The sequence below is a fragment of the Buteo buteo genome, chromosome 11 (genome assembly GCF_964188355.1).
Source record: "Buteo buteo chromosome 11, bButBut1.hap1.1, whole genome shotgun sequence".
Taxonomy (NCBI): Eukaryota; Metazoa; Chordata; class Aves; order Accipitriformes; family Accipitridae; genus Buteo; species Buteo buteo.
Genome location: NC_134181.1, coordinates 16149662 through 16174513, shown reverse-complemented (window position 1 = coordinate 16174513; position 24852 = coordinate 16149662). Strand labels below are relative to the sequence as shown.

The 24852-nt window shown below is 42.6% G+C and overlaps 1 protein-coding gene across 6 annotated transcripts in view; it reads left to right on the top strand.

Moving 5' to 3' along the window:
• The window catches only part of ZNF423 (zinc finger protein 423), a 237833-nt gene that overhangs the window by 104524 nt on the left and 108457 nt on the right, over positions 1 to 24852 (top strand). The window contains exon 1 of one of the 6 annotated variants that reach the window (XM_075040193.1): positions 2526 to 2639. The exons of the other annotated variants lie outside the window; for them this stretch is intronic. The gene's annotated coding sequence lies outside the window, so the exon portion shown is untranslated. Of the gene's footprint in view, positions 1 to 2525; positions 2640 to 24852 lie in introns of those variants that run through there. 6 annotated transcript variants of the gene reach the window in all.

Sequence of the window (24852 nt, the reverse complement as noted above, 5' to 3'; positions counted from 1 at the left end):
CCTCCTGAGAATGGCTGTTCACTGCGTGTTAGTGTCCAAGAGCAGGAAACGATGGAGGCAACTTTCGTCAGAAAGATGATGAAGTAACTTGGCACTCACTGGAGTTTGGAGGCTAAATTGCCTCTTAAAAGATCATCCTTACTGCTTGTCTAAGGAGTTTCCAAGCTGTAAATAGAATGGGAAGAAGGATGCCTTTGTATCCTGTGTTCCCCTTTTCTAGATGTTGTCTTGGTGACATTAGCTGCCTTCTTCAAAGTCTATAAAATTCTGTTTGAATGCTTTTCATGCTCTAGTTTGGCATACAGCATAAATCCAAGCAAACTGACCTGAGACAGGAATACATTTTCCTCTTCAGCAACTTCTGTCTGTGTCCACTGCTAGCATCTATATTAGCAAATACAATTTCTTGGGAACATCCTGAAGCCATTGTTTTCCAAAATCTTTTTCAAAGTGACAAAGCACTATTATTTCCTAGACAGTTTGGTCAGCTTCTCTTGCATGTTAATTTTTAAATCATTGTCCTATTATTTCCTTATGCCACTTATTTTTTTATACTGTCTTTTAAAAATAAACTTAAGTCAAGAGTAATTAGGGAGAAAGGCACTGCATTTGAAACATAAATAGAAGGAAGTAGATGCTACGATGTATCGCTTGAGTCAGTGGTCAAACATCCAGATTTTAATCTTGATGGCTGAGTTAAATAAAAAGAGATCCGTTTAAATAACTTAACATTCCCTTAATGATTCATGAAAGGTAAACCTGAACGTTTGACTTCATTGCAATAATACAGCTAGTTTAACTTTTTATTATTTGTAAACCCACAGCCAGCATGCTGGAGTATGTTATTTGCAGTGTATTTTTAAAGTCCATATTGAAATATTAGCCATAACTGTCTGCTCTGTGTAAAAAAGGAGGGGGGGCATATGTTTGAAGTTTAATCATGCTTCTACTTACGCTCAGTCCCAGAGCAATCCTTTTTTCTGCTGCTGAGCTCAAACAGCTAGTAGCCAGGTTTGATCTGCTGCCCCATGGAGCAGTGCCCTATGTGAATTTGAAGTTTTCTCAACCCGGGAGGCCTGCAAATAAAGACTAGCCTCAGGTAGCCAGATCTCTCCTTCCCAAAGCAGCTCCCGGGGCGCTGCCTGGAGCAGTCCTCCTGAAATTGTTTCAGGCAATTGCTGTAGACTATCTCCACTACTGCCCCTCTTACCCCTCCTTACCTCTCCTCCTCCTGGCATAAGGGAGGAGTTTTGGAGTCCAGGAGTCCTATTTGACTTTAATAAAATGAAAAAAAATAAAAAGCGGAGCAGTTTGTAGGGAACTGGCACAGACTGTGGAAACAGGAGCCACAGCAAGACAAAACCCAGTGGCCTTCAAAACTTTTTTCCCTTCTTTTTCACCACATGACTTGGAGGATGTGGACAGTAATTAAAGGACCCCCTAGCTCCTCATTTTCTGTGCCTGGTCCTTTGATCTGGTTCTTGTCGGGTAGCTATTTTCATTGTTCCTGCCTTTTCTTTTATTCTCACCCAGCCCCTTTGATGTGAGCGATGATGATCTTTAATTCCAAAATAGGAGATGGGCAGGATAGCAGTACTGGCCTTACATAATGCATCTTTCACATCTTATTTTTAAACTTGAGCGTAATAGGTGTAAGTCGGAGCCTGGGGAGCATTAACCCTTTCCATGCAGGGGAACTGCTGAGGGCCTATCACTTTTGGTAACGTCAGTCAGGTTAATCATCTGTAGATGCCTACAGATGCATTTGCAAAAAAGATTATTATTATTATTTTCCTGCAAATATGATGGATCTCTAAACATAATCTGGAGGGAGTTGGCCCTAATTGTTCCCATGTGGGAAAAATGTGCTGAGAAAGAACAGTAAAGCTAATGCAGTTATTCTGACTGGCTTCACTTGGCAGCACAGTGGGAGTGAAGCATACTGTTTATTAGTGTATGTTAATAAACTATAAGGGACAAGCTGCGGGTGGCGGTTTATAAACTGTTAGCTCAGGTAGGATAGATGACAATATGGAGGTTATTAGTAACATTAGCAGGAGAGAAGGGCTGGAGGTTCTTGTTGTTGTCTTGAAATCACAGAAGCCCGTTCTGTCTCCCCGCGCGGCACCTTCGCCGCAGGACAGGACGTGCAAACGGAGGAGCTGCGCTCGGGGCTCGGGCTCACCCAGCCGAGGAGGCCGGCACCCGCGGCAAGCCCCCCGGCTCCTTGTGGCTGACGCACCCCCGTGCCGGACCACCTGAGGTGGCACACGGAAGAGCCCCGCTGCCGCGCCACCGGGGCGGGCGGGAGGGGCACCCCCCTGCCGGGGCTGTCCGGGGCGGCCCCCCGGCACAGCCCCAGGGAGGCAGGTGGTGCTGGCAGAGCCCCGTCCCGGGGGCGTCCCCGGGGGGAGGGCGGCAGCCCGGGGGGAGGCCGCCGCGCCGGGGGGCTGCCCTGGGGAAGCGCCGCATTAGCGCGGTCCCCATCTGCCTTGGCGGCGCCTCCTCCCTCCGGGCCCCGGCAACAATGGCTCCGCGGCTGCCGCCTGCGCCCTGCCCGAGCGGGGCCCGGTGACATTTGCGAGGTTCAGCCGTCGCAGCACAATTCGCTCGGGAAGTACGCCTGGAATTGCAAAGAGGTAGCCCAGAATTTTCAAACTTCGGGACTCGAGGCACCCGCCCCCAGTTTAACTCTAAGTGCCGTGAAGGGGGCGGGGGGGGGGGGGGATATAAAGCTTTCCCCGGTGCCTTTTCTTTTGGCAGGATTTGTGACTATCTGGAAATTCAGAAAATTGAAGGTCTGCTGCTCAGCCACTTAAACATTGGTGTTTGAACGTTTTGTCGCTATTTTTCACGTTCAGAAGCGGATCTAAATGGGCACAAGTTTAAAAAAAAAACCACAAAACGGAACATTGCCCCTGCTTTCCTGGGAGAATGAGCTTGAGGCAAAATACAACAAATTATCAATAAGAAATAACAAAGAAGCAGTGAGGATAGCAAAGGTTACGTGTGGCAACGGACAGAGGATAGTCTGCAGCCTGATGTGTCTGAGTATGCTTTGGTTTAATGCCTGCCTTTTTATTTTCATTCACAAAATACATATGCATACACACCTCGATGTCTGAAACAATTTTAGATGTGGATTTATACCCTCATGACACCAGCTCTTTTAGGGACATAAAATGTGTGTTATGCTTGCGTAGTTCTTAAAATAACAGCTGTTTATTAGATAACTTTCAGGGAGATTCTTATTATATGTTAAGGTCCTGCATCAGCAAAGTACTTCAGCAGATGCCTAACTTCAGCACATGACTGGACACGTAGACTTTTCAGCCCACACTTGCTTAAACCTGGGCACATGCTTAAATACTTTGCTGAATAGGGGCCAAGACCAGATGTAGTGAATACCTATAATTAACTTTGCTAAATGGCTTACAATATGCCACTTGTTTCCGTGTGCTTTTAAATTTCCCACTTGATTATCATTTGGGCTGAACTTCTGTGTGTTTGTCCTTGTCTGCAGATCTTGCTCTCTCTTTTTTCAATTCAGTCGGTTCCCTCAGAATATTTCTGAGTTAGGAGTGAAGGAGGAAAAATTCTCTTCCAGTTCTTCCAGTATAGTTCATCTACAATACCAGCGGTTTTGTAGCTGTGGTGCTCTAAGGAAAATAAAGGAAGGAAAGGTCGTAGAGGGAAATAACATTTTACTGGAGCAGCTTCTAGAGTTGGAAAAAGTAGACGCACTTCTGAGATCTGGCAAAGGGACATGGAACCTGTAATCTTGTCCACTTTTTCCAGCTATATCAGCTAATCTAATAATAAAAGCTTATAGGGCGATGTAATTTCTTTTTTTAGACAGAGCAAAACAAACATTGAAATTGGAAAGGGGAAAGTTGGCACCAACACATTCCTTGATGAGTACTAGAGCCTTTTCTTGAGTTGGAAAGGAAAGGAAAAAATTTCTCTTTCTAAAGCAACCTTGTTTTAAGGGCTCGAGCACACCCAGATAGCCTCTAGTTAGGTTTCAGCAGTCTAATGAAGCCTGCCTTTTTTGTGATTTCACTGCACATACTCCCTGCCTGCCTTGATTGGCAGCTGGGTAGCAGACCTCTGCAGCTGTGACAATTTGCCTGAGGGAGACTGTAAGTGTCTCATTGAAACTTGCATTGTAAAATCCTCCAAAATGCCTCCCATAATATTAGGCACAGGAGAAAAACACAGGTGTGAAAAACTTTCACAGATCCCATGAGTTCAATGTCTCTTGGCAGCTTTGGTGGATTCAGTGTTATAATATAAATTTTAAACTTGCATTTACGAAAAAGTTGTTCCGTCTTCTGTCACAAGGAGAAGTGGTGAAAACTGGTGGCGCTTGCACCGCGCTTGCCTTTGCCAGGATGATGACACCTGGTTATCCACCGGTGAAGCCTGTCTACCTGCCGTAACTCGGCAGCAGATTCCAGTGTGGAGAGGACATAGGTGTCCCTGCTGCTGAGGCATTTCACTGGCACAGCAGTGTTTTAGGAGCTCATATTTTTCAAGTGAAGGCACGGTCTCATACTGTCCAAAAATGAGCACTCAGCGATTGATTTGGCTTCCACTGAAGGAGGGATTTGAAAACCTAAGTGGTGTCTCAATGAAATCAACCTTCCTATATGTATGTAAGATTTTATCATTTTCTCTTCCACTGGTTAAGTAGCTTAATCTACTACTGATTAGCACTAGCACATATGTGAGATACAGCATTGCCAGCATTACTGGAAGATGAATCTCAGCTCCAAATGCCTGATGATTTTGCTGGTGTGTTTGTTCCTAACTGCGTGCCTGTGTTACAGCAACTTTGCTTCTTACATTTGCCATAAATGAATCTTGATATGACTGCAGCCTTAAGATCTGGCACGTCAACAGTCTCAGTAGGGTCAACACAAGATTCAGGAATTAAAGTTCTGAAGAAATGCAAGCAGCTAAATTTAGACTTAAGAAATGTGCCTGATTTGAGTGAGCTGTGGGTATGCTGATACATGGAAGTTTCCCTGCAAGCCAGCCAGGCTTTATTTGTTACTTAAAGGGAGGAGATTTTAGTTAAGTTGGAACACTTGATTTGCTTGCTTGAATTGTTTTTGATTAGTGACTGAGTGCAAGGTTAAGCTTTAATAACATATCCATTGTAATAAAATCATGTTGGTGAGTGATACATGTGGCTAAAAAGATTTAGATACACTAGTCTGTTAAATATAATTTGGAAATGCTCTGGAAATAAACACATAAAATGAGAACCAAAGACAAATTTAAAGATTTTTTTTAACTCTTTCTGGGGCTAAGATTTTTGTGACGAGACTTGCTTGTTCTGGCAAGCTGGGTTAACAAGGCAACATGGCTGATGCCTTGATAAAAGAGAAACTGTTTTGAATTCAGTAACGGAAAGTGTTAATGCATCACTGAGTTTCTGTTGCAGTGAACTAGTGACAGACCCACTGACTAGCTAAAGCTGCAAATAACAAGTGTTATTGGGCCTTGTCAAATCTCAAATTAAAATGACATTCAAAAGTTTCATGAGAGACTCTTGGTAGTCTTTACCTTCTCTCCTGAACTAGAAACTTCGGTCAGTTCAAGACATATCAGTGACCTTGCTGTAATACGTAGATTTTGCTAGTTGATAGTTGCAGTAGGGCTGAGGTTGTTTTAGTTTCAGATTTTTATCAGAGTTTTCTGCTCAGTGCTTTCTGCAGACTGTCCTAAGAGCCATGAAACTGGTGCTGATGTATAGTGATTTAATGTACTGTAAACTACACAAAAGGGCTCCGTTTCATGGATATGTAAAGGTTTTGTATAAATCTTTCGAGTGGTGTCAATTGAGAAGCTGAACTCAAAGTTCAGTTGAATGTTAGTGGTATCAGTTGAAAACTCACCTTGAAATACTCGCTTGTCAAGGCTGTTTAATTTCACAGTAACATTTTAAACAAACTGCAAAGCAGTTTAGTATTATGTTTCTTATTTCATGGATGGGGAAACTGAGGCACAAAGCTATTGACTTCCTTACCTCTCTAGTGCACTCGGGAGAGCATTAGCAGAACACAGAGCCTCCATATGGTGCTGCTGGTGTGTTATTGAGTGTTGTATGCTGCTCCTTGTCTAGCAGGGGAGCCTGGTTTGTCAAAGAGAGGGTTTTTGTCTCTTCAGTGAGGAAGGGAATGGATTAGAATGGCAAAGCTTGGGAAAACCATTGTCTTCTTTTTTTTATGGCAGTGAACGTGTTGTCACGTTCCTCTGCTTACCAAATAAATAAATGAAACTGTAAAGGAAATGGTAGTTTTGAAAAAAATAAAAAACAACAACAAAACCACCCCACTGTAGTCTAGAGCATCTGTTTTCTACTGTATTATTTTCCCTGATCTCTTTTTATAATTTACATCCAAAATGTTAAGTGACAGAATTTGGCAGAATCAGATCTGTACAGTAGAGCTTAATGGTCATATAGCAGGGAATAAATAAAGCCCCTCAAGCCTGCTTAGTTCTCACCCATGCACGTGAGCAGGGGTTGGGGGAAGGAGTGTTGTATTTTTCTTGGAAAAAGACCTTTTCGGTTTCTCCTAATCTGGCACCTGGAGGTCCAGCTGTGCTAGCTTGAGGCTGTGTGTAGTCTCATGCATGGGAAAGATGATGGACAGATTGCTGTACAAGTTGAAACGTTTCACGTCTCTACAGGCAGTATGTATAGCTATATTTGTGAACAGTGGCAGTGCAAAATTGGAGGTGGAATTACTCTTCAAACAATGATTTGCCAATAGTGCTACAGTCTAGACTGGTTTCTGTTGCGATTTGCAGAGAGGACCAGCAGCGCCTGGATTTTTCAGCTTTGCTTGCTAGCACTACAGCAGCTATGGAGCTGTTGTGCCTGCCATCATTGCTTCCTGTCTCCATGAGCTGACTGTAAATTATTTTCTCTGGGCTGAGCTCTGCACATGGCCTGGAAATGTGTCACTCTGGTTATGTTTGGCTTGGTCCTCTGCTAATTTATACCAGTTCTACTTCAGTATATTTCCATTGGCTGAATTCAATGGCAGTATTCCTAATTTACTTGGGTACAAATAAGAGTATTGGGTTCATTACTTCTAACAGTTTAGTTCTCTTGATTTATTTTTGTGCTTCAGTCACACAAATGCCAAGGTTAATTTGCTCTTAAACACTTGATTTCCTAGGACATAAAAGTGATTCCATATTTAAAGAAGAAAATAGAGAATGGTTTTATTGTGCAAAGTGGTCTAGGTTGGGGGGTGGTGGGTTTTGTTTGTTTTAATTACAGAACTTTGAAACCACTGGGTTAACATTTGAGAACATTTGAGAATGGAGAGATTTAATTTTGCCCTCACTTGTACTCTTGGATCTGCTGGATTCCTCAGCTGTGGATTGGGAGCTGTTATGGGGTGGCACGTACTTGGCCCAAAATGTTTGCTGTGCCTTTAATAATAAGTGATTTTAATGGAGAACTTCTCACAGCGGAGGATAACTCAGAGATATATACTGTGCTTTAACAAAGATGCTATGCCTCCACAGTGTACATTAGTCAGTGAGTTAAACAAGCATCAACATTAAAACAGACATTATCCCCTGCAGTGTATTTTCTTAATGTTTTGTCCATTACAGCTCTCGAATGATGAGGTTTCTAGTCCTTCCCGTTGGAAACAGCTCTTTTCTAACGTTTATTGCAGATGTCTTCTTGGTGTCTAGTGTAAAATTTTGTTTTCTGATCTCCTTCTGCCCTTCCCAACGTGCTTGGTGGAATGTGTTGAGGGTGTTTACCGTACGGGAACCCCTTGTAAGCAGTTCCTGCACCCTCCTTAGCTGTTCTTTAACAAAGATACATATAATTAGACCTTTTAACCTTTCCTCATAAATCAGTTCATCCAGCCCATTAATCACTTCTGTTGCCCTCTTCTGAATTCTCTCCAATTTGTCATTGTCCTGTGGCTGGGGACAGCTCGGTGACTGCGGCCCTGCGTGGAGGTTCAGTATCAGCCCGCTGCACCCGGGGACAGGATTTATTTATTTTGTCCCTCTTTCCCTTTGCTTTATTCCTGGTCAGAATATATCTCCTACCCACTCTGCATAATCACTTCTTTAAAACATTTATGGAGATAATTTGCAGTCTCCCAGACCCTGTTATCATTCTCTGATGTCGAGTTAGCAGAGGTTGAAAGGGAAAAGGATTGAATAGGACACGCTTTGCTTCCTTACTTCCCTCCCTTCCTTCCCCTGCTCCCCACCCCAAAATAAACAACACGACTCTTCGTTTGGTGCATACGGTCATACTGAACGTGAGGAAAGAGGTAGCATTGGAGTGGAAAAAAGATGCTGAAAATATAATTGCCTAATCGTGAATCCTAAGTACTGCAGGCAGCAGGGGCAGCCCTGACTGGAAGAAATCAGAGGGTCACTAATTCACACTGCCAACATCCTAATTAGCTGTGCAAATGTAATGTTTATATTGTTGGGGATGGATTACAAAATCCATTGTAGAATGGAAAGAAATAAATGAATTGTGTCAGTGGAGCTGTGTAGAAAACACTCCTGCTGCCCCATTAAACCATGAGAAGTAGCTTAGCTACTAAAAAAAGTTTGTTTTCAGGCTGATGCGCAAGTCTAATTGGGTTTCCAAAGAAAGGAACATGTTTTAATTATTAATTAGAAATCAGAGGAGTAAAAGAGTGGAAATCTGCTTCAGCTGGAGGTTTTGCTCAATGCTGGATTTCTCCTTAATAAGCTGAAACATTCCAGGCCTGCCTTCGTTAGCTGTTGGGTGCAGTGGCTTTACTCGGGGGGTAGACATCTTAATGGTCATGTAATTATCATGTAATTATTTTGTAATGTGGGATCAAAATTTTGCATAGATGGCATTCTTTCACTGAACTTGAAAAATAAAAAAAGTTGTGTTCATTAATGCAGTGATTCAGTCATTCTGGTTTAAGAACCAGGGTTCCCTCGTCCCCCTCCCTCTCTCTTTAACACACAAATATTTTGAAACAGTTTTAGAGATAGTAACTTCAAGATAAATAGAATTATTGAGGTTAGATTTTGTTGAATATTTATCAGATTTCTTGTTGATAATACTGCCTTTCAACAGAAGTGTCAAGTGGGTTGCAATTATCATCAAAGCTGATAGGTACAAATAAGTGATGATCATGTCTGCTAACACAGGGCGCACAGGTTCTTAAAGGGGGATTTTTGTGGAACTCGCTTTCCCTCTATGAATTTTCCTCCCTGTTGCCATTGAACTTCTGGAATCAAAGTTGTTAAAGTCTGATAGACTTTGTCAGAAGATATTAAGTGGATTATGGCCCATCATAATACATATTCCCAACAGAGTGACAGGGTATGTTCTAATGAACAGAGAGTGCGGAGCCGCCTCTTTGGGCTTGTGCTTTCTAATGCCTAGAAATATGCTTGAGCACAGTTATACTCCTGTTTACAACTGCAGACAGCTTGTCTGCGCAGATAAAAATGTTATCGGGCGAGTGCCATAGCTCTTACTTCTGGAAATAACTGACAACCTGGATCCAAGCTGAATCACAGGTTAAACCTGAGAAATTATAGAACATACCGAGAGCCGCTGGCTCTTGAGTTGCCAGATGTTTGTAGATGCATGTGTGTCTTAAGGGGAACTGCCCGTTAAATGTTTCAGCTTTAATAGGAAAAGGGGACGGGAAAGAAGAGCACTATGACTCCATATGGCTCCCTCAGTGCAGCAGTAAATCCTTGTGTTAGTGGGGTGCAACTGTGAGGAAGTACAGAGCTGTTTCTTGATGTTGCTGTTTCATAGTAAAAAAAACCATGGACAAGATGGGGAGGATATAGTTAATGTGAAATGGATGGCTTCCTTCAGGGTTATGGCTTGCATTAACTTGTAGATGCGGCATTATGATAAACAAAATGTCTGACTTAACAGAACAACCATTAAGAAAATTTCAATTGGCCTTTTTTTCATGTGTCTGCTGAAACTATTATGTTTGAAAATGTTTGGTTTGCATTCACAAAAGAAGTTAAATATCCTTATTGTGGGCCATTGAGCACCTGTTTCTGCCAGTAAGACTCAATATATCTTTTTCCAAGACCTTGTTTTAAGAAGTCCATGGGAAAAGATAGTTTCTTAGTTTTTCTTTATCAGATAGCTGCACTGTACTGTCCTACCCCTTCTCTATAGTTTATTTACATGCTGCTTAGTCATGAAGGATTTGACAAAGACAGATATCAATGTCAAGAAGGGACACAACGATCTGTGCTGCTCCCAAGAGCTAATTCTGCTGGCGTGGATTGTAAGGTGGCCCTGGTCCCCCTCCCTACTTACAAGCAAAGTTTTCCCTATTATCAAAAAGGAAACCTCCTTCATGACTTGTATTCTCCCAGCAGAAGTCAGGTTAAGCTTCATACTGTAATGGAAGTAACAAGTAATTAAGAATAACAAGCAATTGTGATTAAAAAATCAAAAGAAAACCTTCACTTTCAAGGGGCCATGTGTTGGTAAAAGCGTTCCCCAGTTGAACCATATGGATGGGTGGAACATGGCATCTCCTACACATACTCGCATTGGGAAGAGGCTGTAATAATTTGTGAGTGGACATATTATTGCCATGTTTCCTTTTGATCATGCCAGACATCCACAAGGCTCTGTCACATCCTTCTAGGAGAGTGGACGTGGGTCTCTGCAAACTAAATCTCTTCTGTTCAGAGTTCAAGAGCAAGTGGGTCCTTGATTAAAAAAAGGTCTACTTCTACCAGACATGTTTGTTGCCTTGGTCACATGATAGAGTTGGTGATCCTATCCCCTCTCCTCCCTTGCTGGAAGTTGGAAAATAGTTACAAGTACCATTTTGAAGGCTGTTTTGCAGAGTGTCTGGCAAATGCTTCATGTCAAAGCATTTATCTTTCCCCTCTGTGGGCAAAGAAAAAGCTCAATTCACTTAGGTGTTCATTGGTCACACTAAGAAGGCTAAGCACACCATCCAATTCAAAAGTCTACACTTCTGCTTTGATTTGAAGAGTTGAATTAGTCCTTTATTTTATGGAGGCTGCTTTATCTTTTTGTGAAAAAGGAAGTGCAGACAAAGTGCTGCTGTGGAGTGATATAATAGAGATGTATGAGAAATCATGAATAGTTTTTAATTAACTTCAGCATCTTCATGGAGACCTTCCAACAGGGTTTTAGGCTGAGATTAGTACAAGAATACATACTGATACATTAGACAGGGACATCACAAGGCCTCATGTGTGAGTGTGTGGGTCCGTGTGATGGGACCGCTGACACTTTGACTTATCCAAATGTCTTGAATACATGTTTTCCTGTTGAGCATCCTGTCACAGCTTTACAGAAGAGAAGGTCTCCTTCAATAGACTATCAAAAATGTTTCAGATCACTGGATGCTCTGTGGCACCACAGATACTGCTTGCCTCATCTATCTCAACTGCTGAAGTAATCCCCGTGACCAGGATTTGAAAGCAGCTTTTCTGTGACATCCTCAGCCGGGCCATGAGCCTGGTGTGAACAGCGCTGTTTAGCGAATGCACTGTTTTCAGCCTGGTAGTTTCTTCATCCACTGCAACTTCAGAAAGCTCATCTGTTGTATGGGAGAGGATGCAATTAGCAGCAGTGGCATGTGCCTAGCACTGCTGTGTGATTTGCAGAGTTACTTGAGAGATGCCTGAAGGGTGTTTATGTTCACGTTGCCATTTTCAGTAATCAACTCTTATTGATTTTTCCAAGAAATCAAAGTTCTTTTATAGGAAAAAAGTATGGAGGTTTCTCTTTCATTGATGGATTTTTGATTTCTAAAAGTTGCAGCAACTTAAAAGCCTTCTTGCTTTTTGGCCCCCATGCTTCAGCACACACAGAAACCTGTCTTTGAATCAGTCTGGGTAGTGTTTCATGTGGCACATTTGCTGATGTACTGTTTTTTCTTTCTAAGCTATCTGTGGAGCAAGTTGTTGCTCCCTTCTTCCATGAAAAAGCCCACCCATCTCAGTCACCCCCCCAGCACAGGTGAACCCCAACACAGCCAAGAAAACGTGCATATCTAACTAGTGTGCATGGGCAGCAGTGACCTTGAGAGCTTCATGATGGTGACCAGAGCATCCAGTTTGGGAGTTCAGTAGTATACTGTTTGCAACTCCTTGCATTCCACGTTACCAGTAGAAATACTTTTAATGGAATACATACTCTTAGGCAAGTAATAAATTCAGGCCCACAAACACACAGGTACAGATTCAGGTATTGCTTAGTCTTTCTTATTTTGGGGAGGCTTTTGTAGTCTGCTACACTGTGGTGGGTTAGCCTTGGATGGCTGCCAGATGCCCACCCAGCTGCTCTCTCATGCCCCCCCCCCCCCAACAGGACAGGCAGAGAAAATAAGATGAAACAGCTCGTGAGTCGAGATAAAGATTGCTTAGCAATTACTGTCATGGGCAAAACAGACTCGACTTGGGGAAAATTAATTTTAATTTATGCCACAGGAGGGCTGAGAATTGGGGCGATAATGGTCAGTCCAGTGACGGTCAGTCAGCGGTGAGTCTGCTGTGGAGCCGGCTGTGTCCAGCACAGGGCAGCCCCTGACCTCTTCTCACAGAAGCCCCCCCCCGCGGTCCCCCTGCTACCAAAGCCTGGACACGTACACCCAATACATACACACATTTCCATCCTGTGCTGTGCTGTGTGGGCCCCAACCAGCCTGACCCCTGGCCTCCAAGCAGATGTCTCCAACTTTTCTTGCCTGCTGTCAGGGTAAGTAGATGATGGGCTCTCACCCGAATGTTGATTCTGAGCCCGGCTTGTGGAGGCCCCCTTTGATGTTTTATTTTGGCTTCTTGCCAGGGGATCCAATTTTTAAAGCACTGGGGTAATGATCAGATTATTATTATTATCCCTGCTTCAGAATTCACTGTTCTGCAGACATTGTGTTTCCTGCACTCTTGCTGGGTAGCTAGTTAGCAAAATGTCGCTGAGAAGGGCATGCCACTAGATACAAGAACTGTTTCTGCCATGCTGGGAGGAGTAACACGCGGACTGCAGAAAGTTGCCTGACTGTTCATATGTTAATGTCACAAACTGTGGCTCACTCTTCACTGCTCTCCTAAGTTAGCCATCCCAGAGCACTATTTGGAAACAAGTACAATACACTTGGTCGGTCAAGAAAAGCCTTCCTTGCTTTTGTTCTGGATACCTAGTAATGTATGCTAGCATGTCTTAATGCGGGGCCATGTGTGCAGTGTAGTAAAATTCAGTCTGGAATTAATACCTGCCTGGAGTTTTCTGTGTACTTAGGAAATTCAGCTTTATCAATCGTTCTAAGTATTTGTGCTTAACTCTTCAGAATAAGTACCATTCAGATTCAGGGACTGCCCAATTTATTAATCTGAGCAAAAAGAAGACAAAAAAATACATCTGATCTACTGAATATCCTATCTTTTTGCAGATCAGGAAGATAAAAAAAGTGCTGAACACTTGCCTGGAATAGAAATCTTCAAATGTGATCATCTGACGTAGAAATAAGCTGGCAGAGCAACAAAGGTTGCCTATATTTAACATTCATAGCATTTTACGGCTAGATACAGTGGCTAACTCAGATGTCAAAAAATAAGAGACTTTGCACAAAAGCTGGTTTTTATTCATTTTGTGACACTTTTCCTAATGCTACCCAAACCAGCATGTGTTGGTCTAATGGCCATTCTGTATCTCCATTTTTATATCTCTGTAGCTGTTTGGAATTTGGAAATTCTCGATTACCCTGTGTACTGTAACATTTTGAAACTATGCTTGAGCGTAAATGTATTTTTATGCCCCTGTTTGCTTTAAATGGCAGAAACACTGAATATAAAACAGAATATATTAGCAGTTTGCTGACTTAAAAGATGGCATTTATTGTGACACAGAAAGAGTTAATCCTAGACTTTTAGTTCTGAGCTTAGTTTATTGAGCTTCTGGATACACGTGTTAATTTTCTCAGATGAGGGATAATGGATGTCACTTGAGAAAACAATACTGATTTGGGTTCTTTCATAGTTTGTGGGTTTATGTCCCACATGGTATAGAAGCAGGCTCTGGGAGATTGCCTGAAATATGCCTGGCCTCTCAGCTGCACTAAAAATAATTCCTGCTTCCCGTATTTCTAGAAGTAATTCTGAGATGCAGCAAACCTTATCAGCTCCTTGTTTGGGAAGAAGTTTTCTCTTCAGCTTTCAAATAGCAGCAAGAGAATAGTTTTTAGGGGTGACTGGTGTATTTCTAAAACACTCCTTTGTAATAATGGACGTGTGTTTTGGAGGTTTTTTGTTTTGTTTCGTTGCTTTTGTTATGAAGTATTCTTGGTTGGGTGACCTTCTTTCTTTGAGAGCAGCAGTTCACACTGGATTTTGGCAAAATGGGTTTGATAGTCCTTGCTTTACTAAGCACTAGCACCTAGATGACAGTAATTCACCCTCTAATACCCCCACAAAACCTATTTCTGCAGAACTTGACATGATTTGCAGTCTCCGTAAAGGAGGAACATAGGACTTAAGCAGTGCCTAGAATTAATTTTTTGACCTCCATTTCAGTTATTGGTTGAAGTATTAGGCTCTTCAGACAACTGAGCTGTTCTTGCTATAATCTGGCACTTAGCACCTTATAACAGAGTCGCACTATCAATTCTGTGGCATTCATGCGTTTCCCTTATAACGTGAAGGGGGAAAAATTGCAAGGGAAATTGCTACCCAGCGCTGGAGAGTTTAAGGCTGCCAGTAAAATTGATCTTAGTAGCAATAATAGTCCAACTTAAGCCAACACAACCACAACCTTTTTATTAATATTGGCTTATTATTGTCCATTTTAACTGTAACATGTTGCCAGTGAATGCCAAAAAGCATCCTGAAGTCAGAGTACTTGCCTGAGATTTGTGGTCAGCAACACATACAGGTTCAGAGGTGTTATTTTATTTATTTGTTTCAGAGACAGAAAAAAATCCTGGCAACTAATAATTTTGAGAGAGGCTTTTCCCCAACACCTATTTTAGGGAAACGTGTGAACGGAAAATTTTGTTTCCATGAATTCAGATAACATCTGCATTAATATGGTATATCATAAGGATCATTAATGTTCAGAGTATATTATCAGGTGTTCTCTAATGCACTTTTGATGAGCTTTAATGATGCTTGCTGTAGTGTTTTTTCATTTTTTCTCTCTCTCCCCTTTTTTTTTCTGCTTGATTGTAATAATGACTTAACCCAGGTGGTAGACTCTATCCAGAAAGTGCCCAAGGGAAATATTATTCCCTGGTACCAGCAAACATCAGAGATAGTCATTGAGTTCACTATGATAGTTTCCCCAGGAGAGAAGATCTTGGCTCTCCCCTTGGGTGTCTGGACCTGCCCCCCATTTGCAGTCTAATAATTTGGCTTTGGGAGGACATGGAGAAATGGTAGAAAGAAACAAGATGGAAAACGTAAGTGGAGGGGAAGGAGAGAAGCCAATAACGTGTGGTAACTTTTAAAATTACCGATTTCTGTTAGAAGATGGCTTGTCGTAGAATAGGATCCTGGAAAGTGTTTGGATCATTTGGAGATGATTAGTAAGGAGCACAGTGCAGTTTGAAATGGCAAGGCTGAGTATGTGCAAGGATAGAGATTTTTCTCTTTGGATATCTTGGGTTAGAGGTTGGTTTTGATTCATGCTAGAAAATACTTTCGGGTTTTGGAAATAACTGATATTTGACCTCAGTATTTGTCTCTTATAGCTCTCTTAATCTGCACTATCAGTCACAAACCCTATTTTAAAAGCCATAGTTTCATGGTCCTTTTTATGCCATCCAACTGCACAGAAAAGCAAGCTTTAAAGTAAGTGTCACACATATACTGTAGCTTCACTGAGTAGAGATGCCATATAAAAGTGCAAAAGTGAAAATACAGGCAATGGTGAAAGAAAAATACTACAAATACCTTCAGCTGAGCAAGTTTTTTGCAGTAGTGAGTTTGCAGAGTGTCGGGTATCACTCCCTGTGTGCCATTTAGGTTTACTGGCAGTAGCTAGTGCCTGCACCACAAGCAAGGGTAAATCATGTCAGTTGTTTAAAAGATGGTCTCTGCTAAGTTTACCCAGGTTTACAAGCATATGGGAAGAAGGGGGTTCTTTGTTTTCTTATTTTTTTCCAAATCTCCACTTCATTGTTAGTAGAATTCGGAAGTAAAGTACCCAGGAAGAAAATTATGCTGTTAGGTTGCTTTTGGCTACGCTATATTGAAAGCTATACTTTGCAAATGTAGTCTGTAACAGCAAATGGTGTACAAAGGGAAAGGAGTCATGTTGTCGCATACTACGTTTTCCGTTTTCTGTACAAAAGCTTGTTTGAATCAGTTTGTGCCCTCCCCTTTCCAATGTCTTTTCCTAGGCAGCAGTTGAACCTCATGCCCCTGTTGTCCCAGGGCTGGGCACGTGGGGTGGGGAGATGTTTCGCAGCAAAGGGTGCTGCTAGCAGGGGGGCTCAAGCATGGCTTACCCACCAGTGGCTGTTTTGTCTGAGACAGATTTTCTCTGAGGTTGTATCTACTTTCTGAAAGCACTTTGCACCATCTCTTAATCTGCCCACATCTGCCCCTTTTAGGCTACAGCAGCCCCTTAATATTCTCCATGGATGGGGCGAGACTGAAAGGACACAGTGCAAGTATCCTAAAATGGAAATGAAAAACCTAAGTGATATCTGGCCCGAAACTGTTTTAGATTTCTCTTGGAAAAGAGAGGCTTTTTAGTGGTCTTTTACTTCTGGGAGCATGGTTTCCCTCCCCTGTGAGATGCATTTTGTGTTAGCTGTTTCTATATTAAAAAAAGTCTCCTGAAATAACCGCTCTTGGCTTGTCAGCATCTGGCAGTCCTCTCCTCCTGAAGCAGGCAACACCAAGGTCCCGGGTGAGCATGAAGGACCTCACCCCATCTCGTCCCTGTGGAGACGGGGATGCCCGGCCCAGCCGGGGTCACAGGTGGGGCAGCCCAAATGGATTGCACTGTGGTTGTTTCTGATGTGCCTGGCCCGTGCATGCACACTCTGATTAAATTTCTGTTCTTGTCAGTCCGTTAAAGCTCCCAAAGTGATTTGTTCTCCCCAGAGAATCAAGGGAGAGGGCTTGGAAAGGTAAAAAGAGAAAGAAGGAGGAAAATAAAGAAAGGCTGGTGGGGGGAGAGGGTGAACCAAAAATGAGTAAAACAGAGCTGCTGAATCCAATAGCCAAGTATTACATTATAGACTCCCAGTTTGGATATAAACAAAATGTTTCCTTAGAGCAGAACAGCATCCAAAAGTTAGAAAAATTGTTTTCCAGAGCTGAAACAGCCACACTCTGTCCTGCCTCAGGAGCAGAAGGCAGCTTACCTCTTGCACCCCTCTCCTTACCCCTCTCCCCTTACCCCCCCAGCCCTGTCCGCACACCCATGGATGCATCAGTCCCTAGTTTGCACTGCGAGTTGCTGGTGGGGTGGTTTTGATGGGCTGCTTATATTTCATAGTTGGATCCGTGGGTGATTTCTGCTGCCCAGGGCAGGCAGCTGGCTGTCCTGGCTCCTGCAGAAATTGTGCCTCTCACTGCTGCTGAGTCTTCCCCTTCCTTGGGCCAGGCCTGTGGGCGCTGTTGTGGCTGCTGTGGCTGGAAGAGCCTGGCCCCTCATGTCAGGACAAGCATCATTTTCTGCCACTCACCTTGTCTCTGCTGGCTGTCCTGGGCTCAGCTGCCTGCCTCTGTATGTCCAACTCTTGGGCTGATTTCCATTGTCTTCTCATAGCACTGTGTTGACTTTCCATGTATCTCAATGGCCCTGATTTAATGTGACCTAGTGTGACCGGCCAGCTTTGTTGATACATTGTTCGACATTGCTAAATTGGGTGGGTTTTTGTAGGCTGGCGGCGTGGCTCATGCGATGCTGTGTAACAGTGACCACTCTGCAGCGGCTTCCCCTAACATCCCTTCAAAGGGGCTGGGGACAGAGCAGAGCAAGGCTGGGTCTCTTGGTGGGTTTCAGGTCAACCAGGTTCTTGTTTTGAGGAGCTTGCATCTCTTAAAATATAATTCAGCTAAATGAAAAGCGTTTTCTAACAAAAAAAAAAAAAACATGCCAAAAGAGCACGAATGTTGCCACCAAAGATAATAAAAGTAAGGAAATTAATACTTATAGTTGACCTCCAATACCTACGCACAGTGGGGTGTAGCAAGGAAGTAGTTAGAAAGGCACCATGGTGAGCCTTAGCAGTGAATTACCTTATTTTTATTAACTTTCTGACAACCTCAGTGAATTTCCTTTCTTTTTGTGAAGTGATTAAAAAAGCTAATCAGATCATGTAATTAAAATACATAATTACACAATCTCAGAGTTTTTCATAATTACTGTACATGGTAAATATTGTTACCTGATAACACTTTGCACAAAAATTTTTGACAGGAATTTATGTAGGATGGTTAGGAGGTGTCTGCTTTCCAGTGTTTGCAATGGAAGCTTCTCTAATGACATTAGATAGATAATAAATGTTTTAAAATGGAAAATATAGTGAAACTAAAATAATGACTCAGTTGTCCTTTTATTAATGCTTTTGTATGTATTGGGCAGCTGGTGTGTGTTGACACGGTGTATTTCTGTGCATTTATAATGGCTCTTTCCTTTGTGCTCACACCTCTGTTTCGTATTTTGTTAGGTACCACCCACTGGAAAACGGGTGTTTTTATACAAAGCAACACAGTAAGAAAAAAATCAGATCAGATCCAGTATCTTGATTCCAGCCAAAGAACTGATTTAAGATGGAGTCACTCTTAAGCCTGTGTACAGTGACTTCAGGGTAGACATGATGTTGTAACTTCCCTGATGTCAGGTAACCAGGAGGTCTGGGGCTATGGTTATCTTCATAGGAAATCCAAAGATACAAGGTATGATAATCCCAAATAATGGGAAAATTTATTTAAAAAAAAAAAAAAAAGAAAGTCTGATGTGTCTTTAACAATCAGCTCCTCAGAATCCAGGACCCTAACCTCTAAAGTGAATTGTTTGAAATCAGTTACTGCTGTATGTCAGTCTAATGTTTACTACTCAGGAGATTAGTTTTATACTCAGATGCTCCATGACTGAAGTGGAGTTTCCATTTTTCAACAGAAGATGTTGAACTCCTATCTTAAATACAGACAGATAATTTGGTCTTGATGGGGAGCTGAGGTTGGTACTTCCATAACTCTTGGTACTCATACTTTCATGTGCTAAACTGAGTATGAGATGGAAGAAGTGGAATTCAGTTTCACAAGTAATTCTGGCTAATGGTGTGAGGGAGCAGTTACTGAATTTTCATTCAAACCATTCCTTTGTCCATTTTTGTTTGTTTCTGCAAGGGTCGTATGGGCTAAAAATCCTATTTCAGACAGCAGTTCAGGTTATCTATGACCAGAAAATTGTTTTATCCTGAAAATTTTTGCCTTATTGGCCAGAACTAAAATAAATAATAGAAAAGCCTCGACAAAACAAAAAAATAATATGTTAATTGTATCTGGGGTACCTTGTTCTGTCACCCTCCTACAGGAGACACCAGCGTTGTCCAGTCTGTGGTTCTGTCTGGGCAGGGAGCTTCAGCTGTGGGTCTGGGAAAGGGGCATGACAAAACCAGATGGATTCTGGGAAGGGGGCAAGGGGTTTTCAGTATTTAGGGGTATTTAGGACAGTAGGGGTTTTGTAAGTGAAGCTGGTCTGAGCTTTAAAACTCTTTGTGTTGTTTATGAAAACAATAATTTTTCATTTCCCCCCCCCAAATTTAAATTGCCCACTCAGTTATGACCAGCTTATCGACAACATTTCTTCTTTTAGACAGCCATTGTGTGAGCTTATGCAGCTTAAAGTCACTGTTTTGCCTCTTTATGACAGTAGGGATGGGGTAGAGTTTCTTCCTGGTATCTGCCAGTTGCATTTCAGTAGTAGGTTTTTGGCAACTCCTCTCTGCCACACTGCACATGGGGTTTCTGGGCATGTGAGGCAGCCCACACCAGATATCTAGGTGCGGGTACAAAACCTTTTCACATCTGGAGAAAAACAAACAAAAAAATTATTAATTTACCTGGGGGGTCAGTGGTGTGTGCGCGTGTTTCCAGCCATTAATTAATTGGAGATGGTTTCTTGAACATGTCTGGTTCTGGAGGTGCATGTGTGTCTATCAATCCTCTGATGCCTGATTTCCCTGAGAAGTTTTTGTTTGTTTGTTTGTTTTTTGTTATTTTGTGCTTTGTTGTTACTATTTTGTTTTTTTGACCATTTTTTCCTCTGCAGGAAATGTGCCCCCACCCCAAACACCCACCTCCAGCTTCCCCCCACTTTTTAATTTAGTGGACTCCTCTATAGGACACTGAATGCTCTCTGTACCTGTAGTACCAAATGCATTTTTCTAGGGTAAATTCAATCTCTCTCTCCCCACTGACTCCTCATTCCTTTTACTGAGTTGTTAAGTCTATTAACATTCCCGGATACTTTTTTGTAAGTATAGCCAGTCCTCCTTATGTGGGTAGAGGTAAAGAGAAAGCTATTGACTATAGCTTTTCCCTTTACTTCATTTAATTCTCTGATATCAGTGTCAACGTCTGTGTGAGACTGCTCTCAAATGGAAGGAGTGTTGTTTGGAAGAGATGGTGGGGACAGAGGTATTTGTTTGCAAGTGCCAAGGTGTTTGCTGTCCCTCCTCTTCAGGGATAAATTGAGATGATTCAATGTACGCTCCACCCCTAATTTTAATCCCATTTAAACAAATCATTGTGCCCTGCACCTTTCCTCATTATAAATTCAATCTCTCGTATCTGTGGCCAAGGCACAGAGACAGTTACTAACTAGAATAAATCGTTCAGTTCACGTTTGTGGGAGGAAAAAAGCCAACCAGACACACGCGGTCAGAAGGAAACCTATGTTGCTGGTTAAACTAGAGCTATCTGAATACAGACAATCAGCACCTAAGATTGTATTAAACAATTCAGGAGGAAGACATCTTTGCTGTTAGGGAACTTTAAGGGAAGTGCTGTCCTGTTCTGGTATGTGGGCAGAGTGTGGTACCTGCAGCTGAGGCTGGAAGCGCAACTGCAGCTAGAGAGAAGGTTTCTGCCAGGCTCTGTGCGTCTCTTGGCAGAAGCACAGTGGGGCCGGAGGGGCTATTGTCTCCTGGTTGGATTCACTCTGGCTCCCCAGCTGCGCTCCCCCTGCCTGCCTGCCTGCACTGATGAGCATCCTCCCTATGGGAGACTTTCTCCGGAGTGTGGTCGGTACTGGCTGGCATCGTGAGAAGCCCCTAAAGAATTTAGAGAGGCTCAGAAAGTCTCTCTGCGGACTCACAGTGTAGGAGATGGGGCACAGCGTGGGCTGATCTCACCGCCTGGTGCCCGCAGGAGAGGGCTGTCTGGTGCGATGTGACCCTGCGGTGCTGCAGAGTGGGGACTGCTGGGGATGTCCCTCGCAGCTTGCACGGGGGCTCAGTGAGGTTGGATGTGGGATCCCATCTTAGGCTGCACCAATGCGGGCATGAGCCCTGGGAAGACAGACCTTAGCTGTTGCTGCAGCTCTTCTTTTGTAAACCTGAGAGTGCAGTCACACGATTTGTCATTGGACCCTTCAGTCAAAAGGGCAAAGATGTGTTGGAAGAAGAGAGCAGCTTTCGGCAGACGGTTTTGTTGTGTGGTGCAGTGCAAGTCCTCAGATCACAGATGCCGGGTCGCTGCTGGTTAAACTTGAAAGGTCTCTCATGTGGCATGTTTGTTGTAGGGGAGCACTGATGTACTGAGAAAGATTCTTACTGGGTGGCAAACACTTTTGTTTGCTTGCTTATTTTAAAAGTAATTTCTTATTTAAAATGATGGATACTGTTAGTGAAAAAAAAAGTAGCATTACCATACAGTGTGGAATACACATCTCTCCTAGGCAAGCCACGCTGTTTGGCTTTCATCTTGCATAGCACAAAATCTATAGTTATTTTCTTTTTAAACCTTTCAGTTATTTCTGTCAGGTATTAATAAGTGGAGAACTTCCTTCCCACCTCTGTTTAATGCAGTTCCCCTCAGGCCAGTCACAAACAGGGTACAGATTCATGACCGATGTTTACCTAAATGATACTCAGGAATGTGCTTCATATTCAGCAGTGTGCTTTTACATTTGTGGGTGTTCTTTTTTAATTTTAAATAAAATATTTTTTTAAATATTGTTCGCTAACAAACCCAGAGTCTTAATTAATTGTACTTTGCCATAACACATACCGTCCCCAAGGAATGGGAGATTTGCTTAGCTGGAGCAAACCCCATCTCCAGGCTTGGGTCAGGTGGAGCTGGTGGCTTCATTAGCTCCAGTGATACCCACTGGGTTCACCAGGGCACACAAGCACCTCCAAAACCAGGTGGGTGAAGGCCTCAAGGAGCTACACTCACCAGACTTGTGGAAGCCAGGATGTTCGCAAGTGCAGCTTCATCTCTATTCGTGGTGTTTGCATGAAATCTTGGCTCTGAATTCATGAAAGGGACAGGGAATACGTGCACCTTTCTCAAAATACCTTTATGTAGAACTGGCTATATTTTATATTTATGTCATTTGAGTTTTCAGAAGCGTTGAGCAACTGCTGTTGCTATTGATTTCAATGGGATTGATGTGAATACACAACACATTTGGAAGTCAGACCAATAATGCATATGCGTAGCTATAAAACAGGTTACTTGATACTGTCTGTCACATGTAATTTATTGATTTTTCTTCCCTTGTTCTTTGAAGGCAGTATAAAATCTGGATGTTGTTGTTTTTTACTGTTTGTTTATTGCTGAGTAATTTCAGCCAACATGTGTTTTTCAGCATTAGGTCTATTCATCATGAACGTCAACCCATTAAGTTTGTAAGTGCGTCACAGTTTTCCCACCTAGATCAAAATGAGAGTCTGGAACAGCCTACTCTGTCTAACTTAACAAGCTGGTTTTATTTTCCCCTGCAACTTGCTCTAATAATATGACCAGCTTTAAATTCCTCAGGCCGGAAAGCTTGGCAGTAAAGTCCTGTGCAGGGCTGAGGTTTGAAACATGAGGTTTTTCTCAGGTTTGAAACATGGCAATTGACATCTCTTCTAGTGAGCACTGATGGAAAATACTCATTTAGGAGCAAAAGTCTGCTTTGGGGAAAGTACTTTTCATATGTTAATGACAGGGACTGCAAACCCATTTTCCTAGAGGTCAGGTCACTGCATAGCATCAGTTGAAGATCTCACCATAGAAAGCTGTCCTAGCAATCCAGTCACTTTTGGTGACCCCAGCCAGAAGACACAGAGCATTTGTGGTGTCTGGCCCCAGTTTTCTCCTGTCCTAGTGGTTCTTTTGGCTCAGAGTTGATACATGGCCAAAAAGTTGAAACAGAGCTCTGCAGAAATGGAAACACCACTCTTAATACTGTCTACCAGCTCGGAAGCAGATACACATTTGTCTTAGCAGTAACAGCAGCTTATTGGAGAGGTCTTGGCAAAACTCTTTGTCCTAGTTTGCCACTGCCCCAGTTTTAAAGCCACTTGCTCCTCCAGACTGCTGCCCACACCATCGAAACAAGCTCTGACTTGATTCTGCACAAGCTGAATATCATGTGGGAAAGTGCTGCCTGTCCTTATCAGTGCTGGCTTCCAGGGCTCCCTGCTCACCATGCAGAATGTGACCCTTAAATGAATTTTATGAATGAGGAAAATGGATTGTAATTGATGACTTAATCTTCACTTGGAAGTACAATTCAGAAACATGAAAATGAGCACAGTAAAGCATTAAGTTAAATCACATCGATCTGGTCAGTTCATGGAGAAAAGTCTCTCTCTAATTTCGGCTCCTGTATTCATTGAGTTTCTCCAAACAGTAGCTAGTCTGTATTTCTGATGCTCAGTTATGGGTATGAACTGAGGGAAGGAGCTTGAGCTGAGTCTGTCTGACCACACGTGCCTGAGGGTACTCCGCGAAACAGCCTGCGAACAGGTGCCTGCTGTATTTGAGAGCTACCTGATCGAATGGGAGGGAGGAAATCATAAATCTAGGAAATTCATCTCATGCATTACATCCCACCAGAAAGGCTCTTCTGCTGGCCACATCTCCACGAGTGGTTCAGTCTCGATGCCTCGGTTTGTGCTTTATGGGAAGCACCCTCCCTGCTAACAGTAACAAAACACAAGGAAAGGAATATGTATAGATGAGAAAAGGACTTCCCTTGCAGGTATTGCAGGGACCTTTATGGAGGCTGATGCTCTTCCACTGCTCTGGGCTGGTTCTTTGGCTCTGCAAAGGGGGCAGTGCAGGGGCCCGGGGTGGCCCTGGTCCTCCTGCGACAAGGGCAGGCTCTGCAAATCTGCCATGGGGTCTGCTCAAAATGTTGCAACCGCCCTGCTTGTATCCTTAGGTTTAGATAAAAAGTGAAGCAGGCAAAGCTCTTAACCGCTGTGTGTTGTCTCTTTGTTTTATATAATCAAGTGTTGAAATCATGATAAATGTTGACATCAAGTAGCAAGAAGTGCAGAATATAATTGTGTGAGTGTAAGGCCAATAGGGTCATATGAAGTTTGTGCTCTGGCTAACATAATATGAAGAAATATTACTCACAATTAGCATAAGTATTACCATTTATTATAACTAATTTTATAACTAATTATTACAAGTAATAATTATTCTACTAGGATTGTTTTCCTAAGGGCTTTGTCATTCCTTATGTTTCAAAGTTGTACATCTCATAGCTGAAACTCTAATTTTATGGTGTTCTCTCAGTGTGACTATTGCATCAGTGATGTGTGCGTGTGACCCCATATACAGTTTTGTCTTACAATGTACCTTCTTGCTAAATGCTCTGTA